We start from the raw sequence: 19,434 nt of genomic DNA, 5'->3' as shown, positions 1-19,434 counted from the left end.
CTACAAAACTGTCTGTACTTTAAATGCTCATCTGAATATTCCACTTCAAATGTTCAAAAGTTAAGAATATTTGGGCTCCTCAAAAGGCTAAACATATGGGCTTCCCTGGTGGCGCAGTGGTTGAGAGTCCGCCTGCCGATGCAGGGGACACAGGTTTATGCCCCGGTCCGGGAAGATCCCACATGCCGCGGAGTGGCTAGGCCCGTGAGACATGGCCGCTGAGCCTGCGCGTCTGGAGCCTGTGCTCCGCAACAGGAGAGGCCAAAACAGTGAGAGGCCCGCGTACGGCAAAAAAAAAAAAAAAAAAAAAAAAAATTAAAAAAAAATTGAAAAAAAATTTGAAAAAAAAAAAAAAGGCTAAACATAGGGTTACCAGATGACCCAGCAATCCTTTTCCTAATTATATGCCCAAGAGAAATTAAAACATATGTCCACACAAAAACTTGTACACAAATGTGGAAATAATCCAAATGACTATAAACTGATAAATAGATAAATAAAATGTGCTATATCTATACAATGAAATATTCAGTAATAAAAAGAATGAAGTATTGATACATGCTTCAACATGGAAGAACCTTGAAAATGTTATACTAAGTGAAATAAGCCAATCATAAAGGACCACATACTGCATAATTCCATGTATATGAAATGCCCTGAAAGGGCAAATCTATAAAGACACAAAGTAGATTAGTAGTTGCCTTGGGCCATGGGACAGTTGAGGAAAAATGGGAGATGACTACTAATGGGAATTGGGTTTCTTTTTGGGAATGATGAAAATGTTTTAGTTGACTATGGTTATGGTTGCACAACTCTGTGAATACACTAAAAACTGAATTACATACTTTAAATGGGTGAATTGTATGGTATGTGAATTGTATGTCCATAAAGATGTTAAAAACAAGAACCTCTGGATCTCATGTTGATAAAATGCTATTTGACTTAATGCATTCTCTATTGAAATTTTAAAATCAGTATTCTCAATTCTAGCCTCCATATTCAAGACTAAATGTAGAATGTCCCTAGTATGACCTTTCATGTTTCACTTATCAAACTCAGGCACTCATCCATTTAGTTAATTTTACATCACTCTCCCTCTCTCCCTTCTACCTCCCTCCTCTCTCCCTCTCTCTCCCTCTCTATAGATATAGAGACAGAGACAGAGGTAGAGACAGAGACAGAGATACATACAGAAATAATTTTTTAACTTGCTAAAGTTACATTAATTCAGTTTGGGAACTAACAGGTTTATCCAACATATGAGCTCCTAAGTACTTACCAGACTTGTTCCACAACTTCATTCCAATAGTCACATGACTAGCTAGATTTTTATAATAGAGGGATTTAACAGAGATAAATAAGCTTGAGATTCTAAACCACAAATTATCCACTCTCTTCTGCTGACTCTGATTCCTAAATATCTTCTCTCTGTTCCCACCATCATCTTAGCATAATCCTAAGTCAGTTCTTACTGGAAATACTTCAAGAGCCTTCTAAGAGGTTCCTCTGCTTCTCTTCTCCACTCCTCCACGCAGACACAGCAATCCTATTTATTTTAATAGTAATCTTTTTAATATAAAAATCTGATCCTGCCACTCTACCACTTAAAAAAATCTTTCATTATCTCTCCATCAAATACACGATAAAATCCCAGGTCCTCTGTTTGGCATAAAAAGCTCTTCTTAATGAGGCCTGTGACTTCATCTTTGGTGTCACTCTCTTCTCATACACTAAGTAACTAAACTTCTCGCCATTTCCCCAAATATAATATGGTCTCCCATGCATCCATGCCATGTATTTGGTACATGGTGTTCACTTCCCTCAAATGTCCTTCCCTTATTCCCTGTTAAACTCCTATACACATTCTAGGTTTCATCTCATGTTATTACCTACTCTGGGGAACCGTTCTAATTCACTGAGGTAGTCTTAGGTACTCCTTTCTTGTTGCTCTGGTATATTCCCTAATTAAAGCACTTACAACATTGTACAGCAATTTTCTGTTTTGATATCTGACTTCCTACCACAATGTGAGATCCTTGAGAAGCAGGGACTACTGCTTATCACCTTTACAGCCTTAAACCTAGAATGTAAGACCTCAATAAAAGGCTTTGAATGAGAATGTATAATAATCTTTAAAATTTATATGGAACTTGATAATTTACCAAAAAAAGTATGCGCATATATTCTCACTTTACCCTAAGGACAAACCCTGAAGTAGGTAGATCAGGCATTATTACTTCAATTTTACAGATGAGGAATTCTGACTTAATATCTATCATCAGTTGCCAGTCAGTTAAAAAAAATGAGAAACTTAAGATTGAGAAAAGTCTCTCCTTACTTCTTATAAATTGTTTATGTCGGAATAACTTTAAAGTAAGTTTTCTTAAATATACTTGTCAATAACTACACAAACTGCTTACACATTTTCAGTTTCTGAAGTAGAAAAATGTTGACCAACGAGGCCTACACATTTCCTTTAATCTATCACTCCAAAGTCAACAACAAATATTAAGGACCTGCAAGAGGGACAGACATATACTTGTCAATCATGATCCTAATTTTGAACCCGCTCTCCTGTTTCTACTTGATTCTACTCTAGTGCTGTCACTACTATCAACTTTTCATTCTTCCTCATTTTTCTGATTTGATGGTTTCATTTATTGTGTAAGACCTTGACTTCCCTTGAAAACTATTTTAATACCCTATACTAACTCCAGTGTTTCCAGCTGCTTTGTTGGACAACTCCCATAACCTTGTTAAAGTTAATACAAAGTAGTCTTTATCTTGCATTCCAAGTCTTTTATCACTTAACCTAATCCCACTACCATAATAGTAGAAAAATTTACTCATTCTTATTTTCAAGCAGTACCCACTCTGTTTTAAGTATGAATATTAACTTATCCTTTTTGGTCTCCTGTAATTTTGTACTTAGGAGCAACACATTTTATCATTGTTTATGTTTTCTTATCTAAAATATCAATTTTTAGGTGATTATAGATCTTCTAAATAAATAGCAGAAAGGTTTAACAATAACATATTTAATAACTAACCTCACCTCATCCTCATATCCCCAAATAAGAGTAAAATAACAAGGAAGAAAAGAGCATAGGGAATAGGGATGCCTGAATTCCATTTGCAGCTATGATACTAATCAATAGCATGTGACACTGGGCAATTTAACATCTCTAAACTATAGTTTTCCCATATGCTTGGGATTTTACTTTTTTAAATACACCAGTAATGCTCCTTTTTTTTTTTTTTTTTTTAACCTTCTCCTGAAAGTTTAGTTCAGAATGCTCAAATGTCCTGTCACATTGCCTTCTCCATGAGGCCTTTCCTGGCCATATTATTTAAAAATCAGCACTACATCACCAGCACCATTTCTCCTTAGCACTTATTACCATCTAAAATTATTTCATTTATTTTTCTTATTTGTCTGACTCCCCCATAAGACTACTGACTAATATATCCATTTTGTTCACTACTGTATCTTCACAAGCCTAGAATAGTCCTGGCACATAGAATGTGTTCAAAGAATATTTGTTGAATAAATAGCTGAAGACCTCTTTAATTCCAAAAATTCATTCACCTAAAAAAGTAAATCAGAAAATCTCTTCAAAAAAGTTTCCACAAACTGGTCAAGTAAATTGAATACAATAAATGTCTACACTTTGTTTTAACTTTGTCTAAGTATATTATAAATATACTATAAATGTGATAATTAAAGGAAAAGCATCACTCTTGATTAGTAATTTACCCTATCTATCATTCAAGAAACCTGACTTGTAAAGCACACAGTACAGAGTGTCTTCTGTTGGCACCTAGTCCTCATTTCTGAATTTTAATAAACTGTTGAAACCAAAAAAAAAAAAAAAAAAATGTAACTTGCCATTCATGTGACCTATTTGTGCTAATAAACTCTTTTCCATAGTTATACCAAACTTCTCAAATTCACTAAAGTAAGGAGTTAGGGTCTACTAGTTCATTTTTGTTAGCTAATTTTACTTTACTTAAAACATAGCAACACCCTGGGGTCAGTTGAGTCACATTTGTTTTATGAATCTCACTGAACATCTCTCTCTTAAGACGTATATCGGAGTCCCATAGAGGATAAATGAGATTCCACCCAGCGTACACAATAAGATACTTTTTCATATAAATATAAAATACTATATACAAATACATAAAAGTACAGGTCTAGAATATTCCTCTAACAAAGTTTCACATAAATTTGTTTGGGTCTACTCTTCAATCTCATATAAAGGTTATATTTTAAACAAAGACACAGACAGCAAAAACGTTTCAAAATCTGCCTTAGTAAACAGAACTTGATTTACAAAGCTACATGGTTATTATATAAACACTATCAATTTATTTTAAATCTTGATGAACAGGAGGAGTAACATTATGAAAATGATTTACAAAATATCCACAGATAAAATAAGCTACTACAAATGAAGGGACTCATCTACTCAGAGAAAATTTGACCAATTAAAAAAATCTTAATTTAGAATCTAGTGAAACAAAGGAGTGTATGATTTATTTCACAGTAGAAGAGAATTGGACATAGTGCCTTCAACTACTAGGTTTTCAAATATTTACTATTAAATGAATTTTTTACTACAAAAAGTTTTACCCTAGACTTTCTTTAATGCAACGATTCTCAATCCTGGCTATACATTAGAATCACCTGGGGGATCTTAAAAATATTTATATACATGCAGAGCCCAATTCCAGACCAATTATATCAGAATCTCTGGGGATGGGGGCTATGCTATGCATTAATAATTTTAGAAAGCTCTCTAGGAGATTTTAATGGGCAAGGAGGGTTGAGATTCGTTGCCACAGTGCTTTACAAAGCTTCAATTCAACATTACTAGATAATATCAATCTGGGGGTTCAAATGAAAATAACAATCAACTAGTGTTGATTGCACTGTTGGCCTGGTATATAATATTACTAATATTAAGGATGCTATAAGTCTGACTAAAATGCAAAGAAAAAAAGAAAAAGATCTGCTAAAATGAGGTGGTGAGAGGGATTAAGATGAGTACAAGAAGAGTAGGAAAAATATACAGACAGCCTGGAAAAGAAGAGCACCACGAGAAAATGGGAAAAAATTAGAAATAATCATCATCTTAAAGTCCAAAAGCCAAGTGGGAAAATAAAAACAGAATAATTCATACAGTAAATAATTGTATACAGCAAATAATTCATAACAGCAAATACATGTAAAGGGAGCTTCTATAACTGGCTTTACTGTTACACAAAGGTTCTAAATACGTATATATGCATAAGCTAAATGAATATTACAGACTGTCTACCCTGTATCCAGGTGAGCATTCAGGGTGATTGGTAACAAGGGCAGGTATGAGAACTTCCAGCCATCTTCCTGTCATAGTAAGGACAGAGAAATCCAAACCAAGGATCTCTCCTTCCACTTCTCAAAGAACTCTCATAGGCGCTGGCTGCTATGTCCTATAAGTAGAGTATTTAAACTGAGTTTTACATATACACTAGGCATACTGAAAGGAAGTAGGGAAACGGGACCACCACTCCTCCAAAAAAGTTTCTACAAGGACAAGTGACTATCTGGGTAAGGCTCTACAGTTACCCACATATCCCTTACCAGGTAGCCCTTACCATGGTCTATCACTTCTTCAGGCTCCACCTCACCCACACACAGAGGGAGCCAGGAAGATGGGAGGGTAACTGGACCTAGAAATGGAACCTATTGTCCCAGATATTCAAGAGATTTGAATTACAATTTGCCATATTATACTAAGATAATTGAATATCCATAAAGTTCAGTTTCAATATCATGTCTACAGAATGATTAATGAAATAAACAGATTAGAACAAACCAATCTTCTTAGGCAATAAAGATTTTAGAAAAGCTTTCAGAGAGGGAAAATAGATATAGACTTCTACAAGCTGTTTATTAGGTGGAGGAATATCTCCCAGTACTTAGGCAGTAATTCCACAAAGAACCAGATAGGCCTGTTTCAGGAAACACCCCAACCTTCAGAAAGGATACTACTCATAACTTAGGCTACAGTTTAGAGAGCAGGGCCTGCCTTTTACAAACTATATATTTATTACAATACAGGGTCAGCAAGGGAAACATCATTACCACCAATGTCCTGTTCTCCACTTCCCAATTTTTGAGATCCTAAAAACTTTCCTTTTGGAGTTAGAGATGAATAACTGAGAGTACTGAGTCCGTTTCCACCCTCCATAAGTTGTGTCCCAGGATGTGAGGAGGGTAAGAAAAAGCAAAGGGAAAGAATGAGGTAAGTAAAAGAATCTTAACAATATAAAATATCCAAAGAGGTTAAAGTGTCCAAAAATTGGCACTATTAGTAGGACTGATAAGTAATCCATCACTCACAAACAAACCCTTTGTTCAATATCAAGTATGATACTTTACAGGATAAGCCAACAGAGAAGTCGTGGTATTCCTAAAAAAGTATCTAAACTATGGTAATGAAAAATTAGAGATTCCTGGGGTCCCCAGTTAAGTTTGGAATTATAAGAAAAGAGAGCCTTCTGACAGATGCTAGATGGCCATCAAAGAAAAGCTGGATGGCAGCAAGGAGACCTCAATGTTCCTGAGGACAAAAAATTGAGGTTTTCTTTTAAAATGTAGCCTGATATACTGAAGAGAAGCCCAAAACCTTGAGAAATCTGCTAAGAACTCTAGAAGAAGTTTTTTAGGCTGACTCAGTAATAAAATTCAGAATTCAAATCACTACAATAGAGTAACAAGATAATAGGAATTCTGGCCAATCTTGGAAGAAGGAAGATAAAAAGGGGGATCTGGGAAGAGGAACAGCAAGCAAAGAAACTCCCCAGCTGTTGACTCATCCACATTTGGTGTTACACTGGAAAAGGCCAGTGTTTGCGTAGTAGGCAAGGGCCACAAACATACCTTGAACACCACTCCATCCAGTCTGATAGGGTTACCGGTGACAAGGTCTGGGGTAGCATCCTGGAAAAACTGATAGGTGTGGAAGACTCAGAGAATATGTCAGAGACAAACAGAGACACTAACTCTAACCATATTTCCTTAGAGGACCTTGAAAAGCTTTCAAAGTGAAAGGAAACATTACTTGGACCAGTAAAGGGGAGGATTCTTCGAATTGGAATATCAACCTCCGAGTCTATTTGGACAGTTTTTCCTTTTGTTTTTTGTATGTAGAAAGTGTAGAAGCACTAGACTCTAGAATATAACCTCTCAAGAAATGGCAATAAAGAAATTATATCTAGAAAGAAAATTAATTCCAACTATTAGGTGAAAACTAAGACTTGGAAAGGTATTCTTCCTAGAAAAAAAGCAGTGGTATCTCTAAAAAAATTTCATTTGAATTTCACATAAACTAGTTCCAGAAAGTTCTAAGCCATTAAGTCTATTTGAGTGTGTGTCTACATGTTCATCAGGGATTAATTTGATTTTGGAAAATTAGATGTGTTTTTCAATCAGTGCACTAAGATACTGGGAATAAAATTAGGTCTAGGATTCATTTGATGCTTCTAACCACATGACCAGTAATCTTTTAAAATTGAATGATAAAAGAATAATTAAAAGAACAAAAATGAGAAGGGGCAAAGTAGATAACAGTTAGTTATACTAAAGGTACAGATACTTTTAGAAAGAAGGAACTTAAAAGTTTGAAAAAGTGAGGTTCAAAAGGGACCATATTGTTTCTAACTGGAAGTAGAGATATTTTGAAATAGAAGTAATAGCAAGATGGGATTTCCCTGGTGGTCCAGTGGCTAAGACTCCACGCTCCCAATGCAGGGGGCCTGGGTTCGATCTCTGGTCAGGGAACTAGATCCTGAATGCCGCAACTAAAAGATCCCACATGCCGCAACTAAGACCCGATGCACCCAAGTAAATAAATAAATATTTAAAAAAAAGAATTAATAGCAAGATAATTTGATTTCTACTATGGAATATTACACAACCTAATAAATACTCCTATCACCAGGGTGCAGCAAGTATCTTGAAAAGAAAGCTGACTTCAGTGATCTTCTTTTACCCTCTTTTAATTTTTTTTTAAATTTATCTTACTGTCGTTAGAACACTCAATATGAAATCTACTCTCTTAACAAATTTGTAAGTGTACAATACACTACTGTTGACTGTACGTACAATGCTGCACAACAGATCTCTAGAGCTTATTTACCTTCTTAACTGAAACTTTGTGCCCACTGTCTAGTAACCCCCCATTTCTCCTTTCCCCCAGTCCCTGGCAACCACCATCCCACGCTTTGATTCTAATAAATTTGACTATTTTCGATATTTTATGTAAGTGGAATCATGCAGTATTTGTCTTCCTGTGACTGGCTTATTCTACTAAGCATAACGTCCTCAAGGTTCATCCATGTTGTTGCATATTGCAGATTTTCCTTCTTTTTTTAAGGCCAAATAGTTATTTCACTGTATTCATATAACTACATTTTCTTTATCTATTCATCTGTCGATGGACAGTTAGGTGGTTTCTACAACTTGGCCACTGTGAACAGTGCTGTAATGAATATAGGTGCAGTAATATGTCTTTAAGATTGTGAGTTGAATTCTTTTGGATAAATACCCAGAAGTGAGTTTGCTGGATTATATGCTAATTCTATTTTTCTTTTTTTTTCTTTTTTTTTTTGGCGGTACGCGGGCCTCTCACTGCTGTGGCCTCTCCCGTTGCGGAGCACAGGCTCCGGAAGCGCAGGCTCAGCGGCCATGGCTCAGGGGCCCAGCCGCTCCGCGTAATGTGGGATCTTCCCGGACCAGGGCACGAACTCGTGTCCCCTGCATCGGCAGGCGGACCCTCAACCACTGTGCCACCAGGGAAGCCCAATTCTATTTTTAATTTCTTGAGGAACCTCTATACTATTTTCCAAAGTGACTGCACCATTCTACATTCCCACAGTGTGCGGGGTTCCAATTTCTCCACATCCTAGCCAATACTCACTGTTTTTTGTTTTTTTGATAATAGCCACCCTGAAAGGTATGAGGTAATATCTCATTGTGGATTTGATCTGCATTTCTCTGATACTTAGTGACATTGAGCATTTTTTCATACCTGTTGGCCATTTGTATGTCTTTTTTGGAGTAATGTCTGCTCAAGTTGTTAGCCCATTTTTAAAATCAGACTATTAGTTTTTTTACTATCGAACTGTAAGAGTTCTCATATGTTTTGGAGATTAACACTTTATCAGATATGTAGTTTGCAAATATTTTTTCCCATTCCATAGGTTGCCTTTTCTCTCTGACAATTGTTTCCTTTGCTATGCAGAAGCTTTTTAGTTTGATGCAGTCTCCCTCATTAATTTTTGTTTTTGTTGCCAATGCTTTGGGTGTCATATCCGTGATACCTTTGCCACGATCAATGTCAAGAAGCTTTTCCCCTGAGTTTTCTTCTAGGAATTTTACAGCTTCAGATCTTACATTGAAGTCTTTAATCCACTTTGAGTTGATTTTTGTGTATGGTGTAAGATAAGGGTCCAATTTCATTCTTTTGTATGTGAATATGCAGTTTTCCCAACACCTTTTGTTGGAAAAACTAGGCTTTCCTTATCACATATTCTTGGCACCCTTTTTGAAGATTGACTGTATATGCATGGATTTATTTCTGGACCCTCTATTCTGTTCCTTTAGTCTATATGTTTGTCTTTATGTCAGTAACATACTGTTTTGACCACTGTAGCTTTGTAATATATTTTTATATGAGGAAATTGATGCCTCCAACTTTGTTCTTCTTTCTAAAGATTGATTTGGCTATTTGTGATCTTTCATGGTTCCATATGAATTTTAGAATTGTTTTTTTTTCTATTTCTGTAAAAAATGCCATTGGGATTTTAATAGGAATTGCTTTCAGTCTGTAGGTCTCTTTATGTACTATGGACATTTTAAGAATATTGTCTTCTAATCCCCCTCCTCAAATTTTCTATTTCACTTAGTTTTTTATCCCTTTAAATTCTTTACTTCCTTAGCTCAACAATGCCACAATAAAATTTTTTAAAAATATTTTATCTAATTATTTAATTTTCAGTAGGTTATTCAAAGTATCTAAAAGTCTACCACAATTCTGTACTTAACAGACTGTTGTCTTTTTGGTTTTAACCAAGTGGAAAATTATTTCCCCAAAGTTTTTCCCTAAGTCTAAACTTTGTTGATGATTTAGACACCCCATGACCTCGAACTCTGTTCCTACTTAGGTGTGGAAAGACTCACTAAGCTCAAATCAATATTAAGGAATTTGTCTCAGAGGTTTGAACAAAGAAAACAAAAATTATTCCATGAGCTATCTTGTGTCAATTTTCTCAAAATTGCTGGCTATTTCAAACTCCCTATGCATCAAATATTCACATGTACATCTTTGATGAGAAATACCTCTCTGATATCCTAACCAATATTCTTACCAGGAAGACTCATTACATCTGCTGTTACTATTTCCATACTGAGTTCACAAGCGTGATTCATAACTGTATGTGTGCTTGTGATATTACATATCTCTCCTAGGGAAATCTGTAATTAGGTCAAAAAGTTTCCCTATCCCAATATTGATTCCCATTTCCTGAGTCACATGATCTTATCAAGCCCATGAAATAAGCTTCTTTTGGCGTAGTGGTACCTCACCGATATATGAAAAGATAGGTAAACACTGTTTTCTTAACTCACACTGAATTCCAGAATTTATACTTTAAGAGAGTCATTTTTTAAATGTCAGCTGAAATACCTCTAGTCTTTTGTCTCAGACTTATATAAAATGTTAGCCTATATGAAGTAAATAAATATAAAATGACTAAATAGAATATATTGGAATATTTTCCAGTTAGATATAATTAAGGGAGATTTTACTTTACAGTGCAAAAAAGGCAACTAAAAAACTAAAATAGAAGTACCTTAAAATTGGGCAGAAATAAACTAAATTGCACTACTTACGGAAATACCTGTACCTATCTATTTATAATAGATGCCTAGGGACTGAGAAATAGAAATTTGGTGACCATGTTTTATAAACTATTAGAGCAATATTGAGATAACATACAACCCGAAGGTTTAATTATTGTACTAAAATTCACTTTAAGAGGTAGCTCTTTATACATACACATTTTCTCATGTGTAACACATGGTTTTCTGTTTCTTTTCTTTCCTTGCTCCTTTTTAAAAAAATATATGGTATTTACCGAAGCCAGTATTCATTCAGCCTAATTTTTTACATACTGTATATCTATGGTATAATAAAATAAAAATTAATGCTTGATAAGACACTTGCTATGGAAAACAGTTTGACAGTTCCTCAAAAAGCTAAACATAAAATTACCACATGACCTAGCAATTCTTCTCCAAGGTACATACATACCAAAAAAAATTCAAAGAGACTTGAACAAATATTTGTACATCCAAATGTCCATCAATAGATGAATGGACAAATAAAATGATATATATATATATATATTTATATGTTTGTATTATATATATAATATTTATTTATATGTATAATGGGATATCACTGAGTCCTAAAGAGCAATGGAGTTGGGATACATGCTATAACGTGGATGAACCTTGAAAACATTACAGTGAGTGAAATAAACCTGACACAAAAGGACAAATACTATATGATTTCACTTATAGGAAATATCTAGAATAAGCAAATCAACAGGACAGAAAGTAGATTCAAGTTTACCAGGGGCAGGGGTAGGGAGAAATGGAGTTAGTGCTTAACAGTTATAGAGTTTCTATTTAGAATGATGAAAATTTTTGGAAATAGACAGTGGTGATGTTTGCACAACATTTTGAATGTAATTAATGACAATGAATTGTAAACATAAAAAGTATTAAAATGGCAAATTTTATGTTATATATTTTTACCACCACTTCAAAAATGTAATAATGTAATTTACCAAAAGCCATTGGATTGTACACTTTACACGGGTGAACTGTATGGTGTATAAATTATATCTCAATAAAAATGTTATAACAAGTAATGTTTGAAGTCCCTCTTCAATGTCTGAAGCTCAGGTCCCTTTTCCTTAAAGAAGCCTTCCCTGATCATTCTATGACCTTCTCTTATTATCAACTCATAGTATTTTACTTGTTTATATCACTCATTTAGCACTAAATTTCATCCTCCTTTTGAAATCTCTGGTGTTTTTAAATTACTATTACACATTTAATATTTGATTATGCTTTGTTTACAAAACAAGATTAGTTGCTCAAATTATCAAATCAAGACTCATATTTAATATTTATTTGTACTTTTTTTTTACCAAACGAGATTAGTAGTAGCTGAAATTGTCAAATCAGAATCCAACAGCCCTCTATCATCTTCAAATTATCAAAAAATATTTCAATTTTACACTTGCACTTATCCATTAAGTAAGAATTTCAATAACAACTGTTATTTCTGGGAAAAAAATAATCAGAATACTCATTCCCTGGGCACTCCAATGAATCAAGGATGTAATAGACTTAGTTTTATAACTATTAAAAATAGGTAGTAGGATACTTTTAACAGAAAATTCTGTTTGACCAATCATTTTTCTTTTTCCCCAAATGAATTAAAGATAAGATACCATCCAAACAAAAAATAAAAAAGGTGAGGGCTTCCCTGGTGGCACAGTGGTTGAGAGTCCGCCTGCCGATGCAGGGGACACGGGTTCGTGCCCCGGTCCGGGAAGATCCCACATGTCGCGGAGCGGCTGGGCCCGTGAGCCATGGCTGCTGAGCCTGCGCGTCCGGAGCCTGTGCTCCGCAACGGGAGAGGCCACAATAGTGAAAGGCCCGCGTACCGCAAAAGAGTATTAGCTCACATGAAATTTAAGAAATAATGTATTTTGATCTAAAGGCAAAAGGTTTAAGTTTTTAAAATATGGCATCATTACCTCAAAAGTAAATCTATTTCAATGAACAGCTATATTTCTATTCCCTACCAAAGTAGAATGACTTATGTTCACTTTTACAGTGAAAATACCCACTGGCGTCTCAGAGAATATTGCTTTTCCAGCCAGAAATACAGCTATTTATCAAATTCAGTTCCCCAGAAAACAGTCAATAAAGAGAAGGAAACAAAAAATGGTTTCCATCAGACAAAATAAATGAGTTAAAACTCATTCTTCATTAATTGGGAAGTCCCCATACCCTTAATCTCTGAGGCTTTATAATTTACACATGATCCAACAAGCTTGGGTTGAGATTCCCAAGGTCCCAGCATACTAGAAAGAGGGATAAAGATGATGATGATAGCAGCTGTAAATTTCTAAGCACTACACATGGGAACGAGGGCCAGGAATGGAGAGAGTATCTGTAATAGGAAACTGTACTGAAAGCTGTGTAGGAACTTCAAAAAGACCAACAAATGGCTTGACTCCATGACCAAGAATCTACAAATCTTATGTCTCAAGAGTATCATTATGCTACAATACAGAATAACTAATGCTCAAAAAGACAACTCCTTGAGACCTTAAACAAATGTTTAAAACTTTGCAAGGTTAAAAATATACATTTTTAAAATAAGGAGCATGGACAATACAATGTAAATACCTAGATTTGAATCCAGACCCATCACCTAGTATATCAATGACCTTAGGCAACTGTAATCGCCTTCAGACTCCGTTTCTCCAAATGTAAAATGGAAATAAAACTTACCTTACAGCATTATGGTGAGAAGCAATATATGTAAAAGCACCCAGCACAACTCATGAATACAGTAGCTACTGAAATACTCTGAAAACTTAACTACTTAGAATAATTTGTTGGGATAAACAATTTTTTTACTTTTAAATGTTATTACTTTTTAGATGTTTAGACGTTACTCTAGTTTGTAAATATGTAAAAGTAGAAAAAGCCAATTCATTTAAGTGTATAAAGAATGTTCTCAAAGTTCATCATAAATCACCACCAATTCATTCTTCAGCCTCAATTTAGATGGTATCTCCTCTGGAAAATCTTCCCACCATCCCCACTTGCGTATCTATTAAACACTTAAAAATCTACCACGTCCAAAACCAAACTCCTGATTGTCCATCCCTATCCCAAACCTGCTCCCTATGAAAACCGTCCCCATCTCACAGTTGATGGCAACGCCATCCTTCTAGTTGCTCAGCAGAAAACCTTGGAGTCATCTGGCCTTCTCTTTTTCTCATATTCCACATCCAATCCATCAGAAAACATTTTGGTTGTACCTTAAAAACATCCAGAATTTAACCACTACCAGCCTTACCTAAGCCACTACTTTTCAATCAGATTACTCTAAGAGACTTCTAACTGGTGGTCAATGCCTCCCTACCGTCTATTCTCAACATAGCAAGTGGAGTGAACCTTTACAAATATAAGCCAGATATACCGAAAGCCCGCAATGGCTCCTTAAAGTCCCTACAGTGCTCTGTGAAGCCCCAATTACCTCTGTCAAAACCTCCTACTCTCCCTTCTCCCTCACTCTACCCCAATCATTACTCTGAACACACCGGGTATGCTTTTGCCTTGAGTCCTCTACCTGGAAGGCTCTTCCCAAAGATATCTGCATAGTTAACTTCCTTGATCGTTGCTCAAACATCACCCAACTCATCACCACCACAGCCTTCTTACCCTTCTCTACTTTTCCTTTCCTCCATAATACTTGTCACCTTCTAACATGCTATATACTTATTTATTATGCTTACTGTTGACTCCGCCCCAATATACGTTCCACAAGAGCAGAGACGTTTGAAAATTTTATTTACTTATATATCCCTAGAACAGCACCCCAAATATAAATTAAATATATAAATAAAAGAAGACATTAGAACTTCTTTGTGTCACCTTTAGTATCTTGCACTTACCCCTATTATATCAGTTATCACATGGTACTATAATAGGCTGTTATATTTTTGCCTCTTCCACTAAACTGTAAGTTTCGTGAAACGAGGGATTTAATTTTGCTTTCCATTACTACCGCAGGATGTACTTATAGTGTCTGACGCTTAGTAAGGATTCTAATAGTTGATAAACTGCTGGAAAAAAACCCCATCTAGATCAAAGGCTTTAGCGCCTTTATTATCTCCAAAATATAAACACAATGCTTAAAGGCATGACACTGAAGACGGAGTTCTTTCTAGATTTTGTTAGAGATTTTGGTCTGGCTCTGGCACTTACTGACTAAAGGACATTGACGAAATCATTTAAATTCTCTACAGCTATTTCCTTATCAGTAGAAATGGGGGTAATGATACTACCTATACCTCATGTGATTATCATGAATGTAAACTAAGATGATAATGAAGGAATTCAGAACATCCTTCTTCAAAATACGCTGCTCTGGCATATTGACTGTTTTGAGTTAAAGGCACTTGAAAAACAGCAAATACAAGAAAAACACTGACTTTCCTTCTTTCTCTTAAAAGCAGGAAATGAAATTACTATATGAAAGATGTCCTCCCTATACCAGAAGGAAAGTAACATTCTTATCATCAAAGATGAAAAGTTGAGACTGAGAGAATTCTCAACAAACAGACCTTGTTAAAATAATTCTTATCTTCCTTTAGTCTCTCCAACTAGCTTAGTCACTTTTCCACAATTGCCTCTCTTTGGTCAACCTAACATAAAAGAAGTAGATTTCACCATTTCTTTGGTCTTCATTCCTTTTGCAGACTCTGTTTCACACAAAACTATGTATTAAATACAGGTGTATGCTTTTCTCCTGTTGATCTATCTTACGTCAATTTAATTCTCAGGCCCTGCCAAATAGAACTCTAAGAGGGTAAAGTTAAAAGTTTGCCTCTCCTACAATAAAATTAGTGCAGTAGTTTGCACATATTAAGTATTCAATAAGTGACATCTATTATTTGCTATTACGAATTAAACAGGATTTCCCTGGCGGCACAATGGTTAAGAATTCGCCTGCCAGTGAAGGGGAGATGGGTTCAAGCCCTGGACCAGGAAGATCCCACATGCCGCAGAGCAACTAAGCCCGTGTGCTCTAGAGCCCACAAGCCACAACTACTGAGCCCGCATGCCACAACTACTGAAGCCCGCACGCCTAGAGCCCGTGCTCCGCAACAAGAGAAGCCACCGCACCGCAACAAAGAGTACCCCCCACTCGTCGCAACCAGAGAAAGCCCACGCACAGCAACAAAGGCCCAATGCAGCAAAAATAAATAAATAAATAACAAATTAAACAGAGGCACTACTATAAGTCCTACTTCGATAACTTGACCAAGTTGGAATATTCATTAAATACAATCTTCGGAATCTCCTTAGAATGACCAATAACATAAATTACCAAGTTACCTAAAATATCTTTGATAATCATTTTGCAAAAGAAGTTACATTATCCCAGAATATTTTTAAAATATTTCTGAATGTTAGGTTCTATGACCATCTTCAGTAGCTGCCTTCAGTGTTTAATAATTTCATAGTATTTTTAAATATAACCAGGATGCCTAGTTCTAGAGTTTAAAAATTAAACATCTTACTTTTTAGGTGAACTATACTTATAGGCCTATAATATATACACATCTTCTTTCCTCTACTCTAAATAATCTCATTTCCAGGAATAAGACTTTTGAGAAAAAGTTAAATAATTTAAGTATATTTGTGACTCTTTACTAAATCACCTCCAAGCTTTCCACTTCTCATTTTAGTCATGTACCCAACAATATGTAGAATCCTCTGGTAATGTTACATTAGGGATTTAGCAAAACTAACAATTTTGTTGAAATTAAAAGGGCAGTTATACGGTGTTTATTTTAAACTTTACTTTCCACTATTTTACAATAGAAATAATTTTTCTATTATTTCCTTGTCTACTGTGACTCCTAAATGTTTTCCTATTCTATGTTCAGGGTCTGTTGTCCATTTTATAAAATACTTATGAATAATCATTTTCTTTACACTTTGTACTACCATAAAGAAAAACAACATTCATTTTACTTAGCACACATATGAACAGTAGACAAGAAAACCAAGGTAAGCAGTTTAAATGATTGTCCCAAGACCACAGATGGAGTGACTGCCAGCTTTAGGATTAAAACTAAGAAGCTCATTATTCCCCTTCTTATATTCTGAGTACTTAATATTGTTTTTACATCACAGGGATCTCATAATTAATTTAAGAGTAATAGTTTAATTTAATAATTAAAACAATTATCAATAATCCTGACAATATATTTAAATAGACTTATGAAATGTATTAAATAAAATTAGTTTACCCAAATATTCCCTGAAAAAATTAATCTGATTTACTACATAAGTTATTTTTAAAATTTTGCTTAGAGTGCCAAGAAAGTGACAGCTTAATATAATTTATCATTTCAAGGTCTTTTTTAAAAGCTAATTTCTCTAACCAAAATCTACAGTAAGTATATGAGAAGGTTGGATTTAATACCAAACAAAGATACTTTTCCATTAAAAAAAAAAAATTCCTCCAAACTTAAAACAGTAGTTTCTACTCTAATTGTAAACTTCAACTTCAGGAATTACTTACAACAGATATATCTAAGAAAAGACAATGATAAAAAGTAAAGAAAACACAAAATACTACTGCATTTACAGGAGAAAAAGACATACAGTATAATATTAACAGCTTACTGTGGAGAGTGGGTTTAATCAGGAAGTAGCCATTATCCTTTCGATTCAGAGCAGTGACAGCACTCCAAAACAACAAGCCGTGATATTTTTCAGTTAAAAGGCATGAAAGAATACCTACTATTGTGTCCTAGCTTTGCTGACCCCAAAGGTCACCATATGTCTTTTATCAGAAGCTCTCATGAAAACATAATCCAAGTAAGCATTTACAATGCTTTATTTGTTGAAACACCTAAAATCTACCTAACACAACCTCTCTCTCTCAGTTACTCACAAAACATGGCTGTCTTATTCAGAGATTAGCAATTATTGTAATGAGATACTGTCGGAGAGGGTCAAATAGTACTTCCTGCAGTTTACACATCTTGATTTCCTGGTAAACAAACTGAAAGGCAGGTGGAGCACTTAGATCACCAGTAACCGTGAATGCTCACGTGACAAAACTAAGCCAGGTGAGGTTGATGTCTCAATCTTTCTTTTCTTAATTTTATTAACGTCAAAACAGACAATAAGGAGTTCTATCTTTCTTCCTTTTTTAAGGAGGGTTTATTCCTGACATGTGAAGGCACACAGTTTATAATAAGGAATGCTTGAGAAACGAATCTGTTTAAGTAGGTTTTAAAAATTACTTCTCGGCAGGTAAATTTAAAAACAAGGCAACACTAGCTAACAAGGTTTGAAAAGAAACTAAGATTAACTGTTCAAAAACCTGCTAACTGTAGGGAAATGTCTTTGAATTTTAACTCCTTCAAGAAAATAGATAAAAGAAGTTTCTGAGTTATAAATAAAGACAAGCTCTTGCAAAATAAAACTATAATTCATGTGGCAGTCTTTGGGAAAAAAAATCTCGATTATATGAATCAAAAAGTTTACATAACTTGAAGCTACTCCCTGCATCATTTAAAATTCATATTTCAAAAAGAAAACAAAACCTAAAATATTTAACTTGAGCATTTAAAAATATATTGTTAGCTCGAAAATTAAGTTTCTCTGTCCTTAGTTTTTCCTCCAAATTGCTGTTTTTTCACTCTGAAATTTCTAGTATAGTTGAATGAAGATTGATTTAAACTAACTAAGGGTATAAAACAAACACACACTCTGTCAAAATGATAAACAAATTCACTAATTTAAAAATATTTAGGAGACTTTTTTAATCTACAAAATTTCATTTATCTTTAAAATTCTATATATTCTAAGGCCCAGCATCTGTCCGAACTATTATGAACACAGCATGCTTTAGATTTTAATGCAAAGAGCTCTTAACGACCCTTTTACAGCAACATAATCAAGGCTTTATTTATATAACTTAAATCAGGTATATATTTACTCTGCAAAATAAAACTCTAATGTATTGCAACAGAAAACAAAACAAAGTGACAATAAAATCACTGACAACAAAAAGAACACCTAAGTAGACAAGACTGTGCCAAGAATACAAAATATCAGAACAGATTATGTTACAAACATTTAATATGTATCATTTGAAAGGAGTACATATTTAATACTGAACAACATTAATGCAAGTTGCTAACCACCATCTTTACTATGATGACGCACGAAATAGCAAATTTTCAGAAAACTATTACTAAAAGTTTCAGCTGAATTTCTTGGTCCAATTAAATAATTCAAATATCCTGTAGTTACCTGGAATGCAAGACACAGCCCTTATTTCCTTTATAGATAATTTAAGATATAATTCCTACCAAATAGGTAGCTTTGACTATGTAATTCATATATGGAAACAAAACAAAATTTTAAATTAGAAAACTATTATTTCAAAGAGCCATGAGTATCTTAGTTTCCCATATGGATCAAATTTAAAGGATAATGAAATTAAAATACAGAAGTAAAGAAAATAAATTTGAAATTTT

At 34.5% G+C, this 19,434-nt stretch overlaps 1 protein-coding gene across 24 annotated transcripts in view; it reads right to left on the bottom strand.

Annotated features, from left to right (window-relative positions):
* Positions 1-19,434, bottom strand: part of BAZ2B (bromodomain adjacent to zinc finger domain 2B) — a 382,496-nt gene that overhangs the window by 154,286 nt on the left and 208,776 nt on the right. The window contains exon 1 of one of the 24 annotated variants that reach the window (XM_029225704.1): positions 17,567-17,863. The exons of 21 other annotated variants lie outside the window; for them this stretch is intronic. The gene's annotated coding sequence lies outside the window, so the exon portion shown is untranslated. Of the gene's footprint in view, positions 1-17,566; positions 17,864-19,434 lie in introns of those variants that run through there. 2 more of the 24 variants (XM_029225706.1, XM_029225719.1) reach the window with 2 other exon arrangements.

This window comes from Monodon monoceros, unplaced genomic scaffold (assembly GCF_005190385.1).
Source record: "Monodon monoceros isolate NGI ecotype Baffin Bay Population unplaced genomic scaffold, NGI_Narwhal_1 Super_Scaffold_16, whole genome shotgun sequence".
NCBI lineage: Eukaryota > Metazoa > Chordata > Mammalia > Artiodactyla > Monodontidae > Monodon > Monodon monoceros.
The sequence above is the reverse complement of the archived record's forward strand: the minus strand, read 5'-3'. Positions and strand labels throughout refer to the sequence as shown.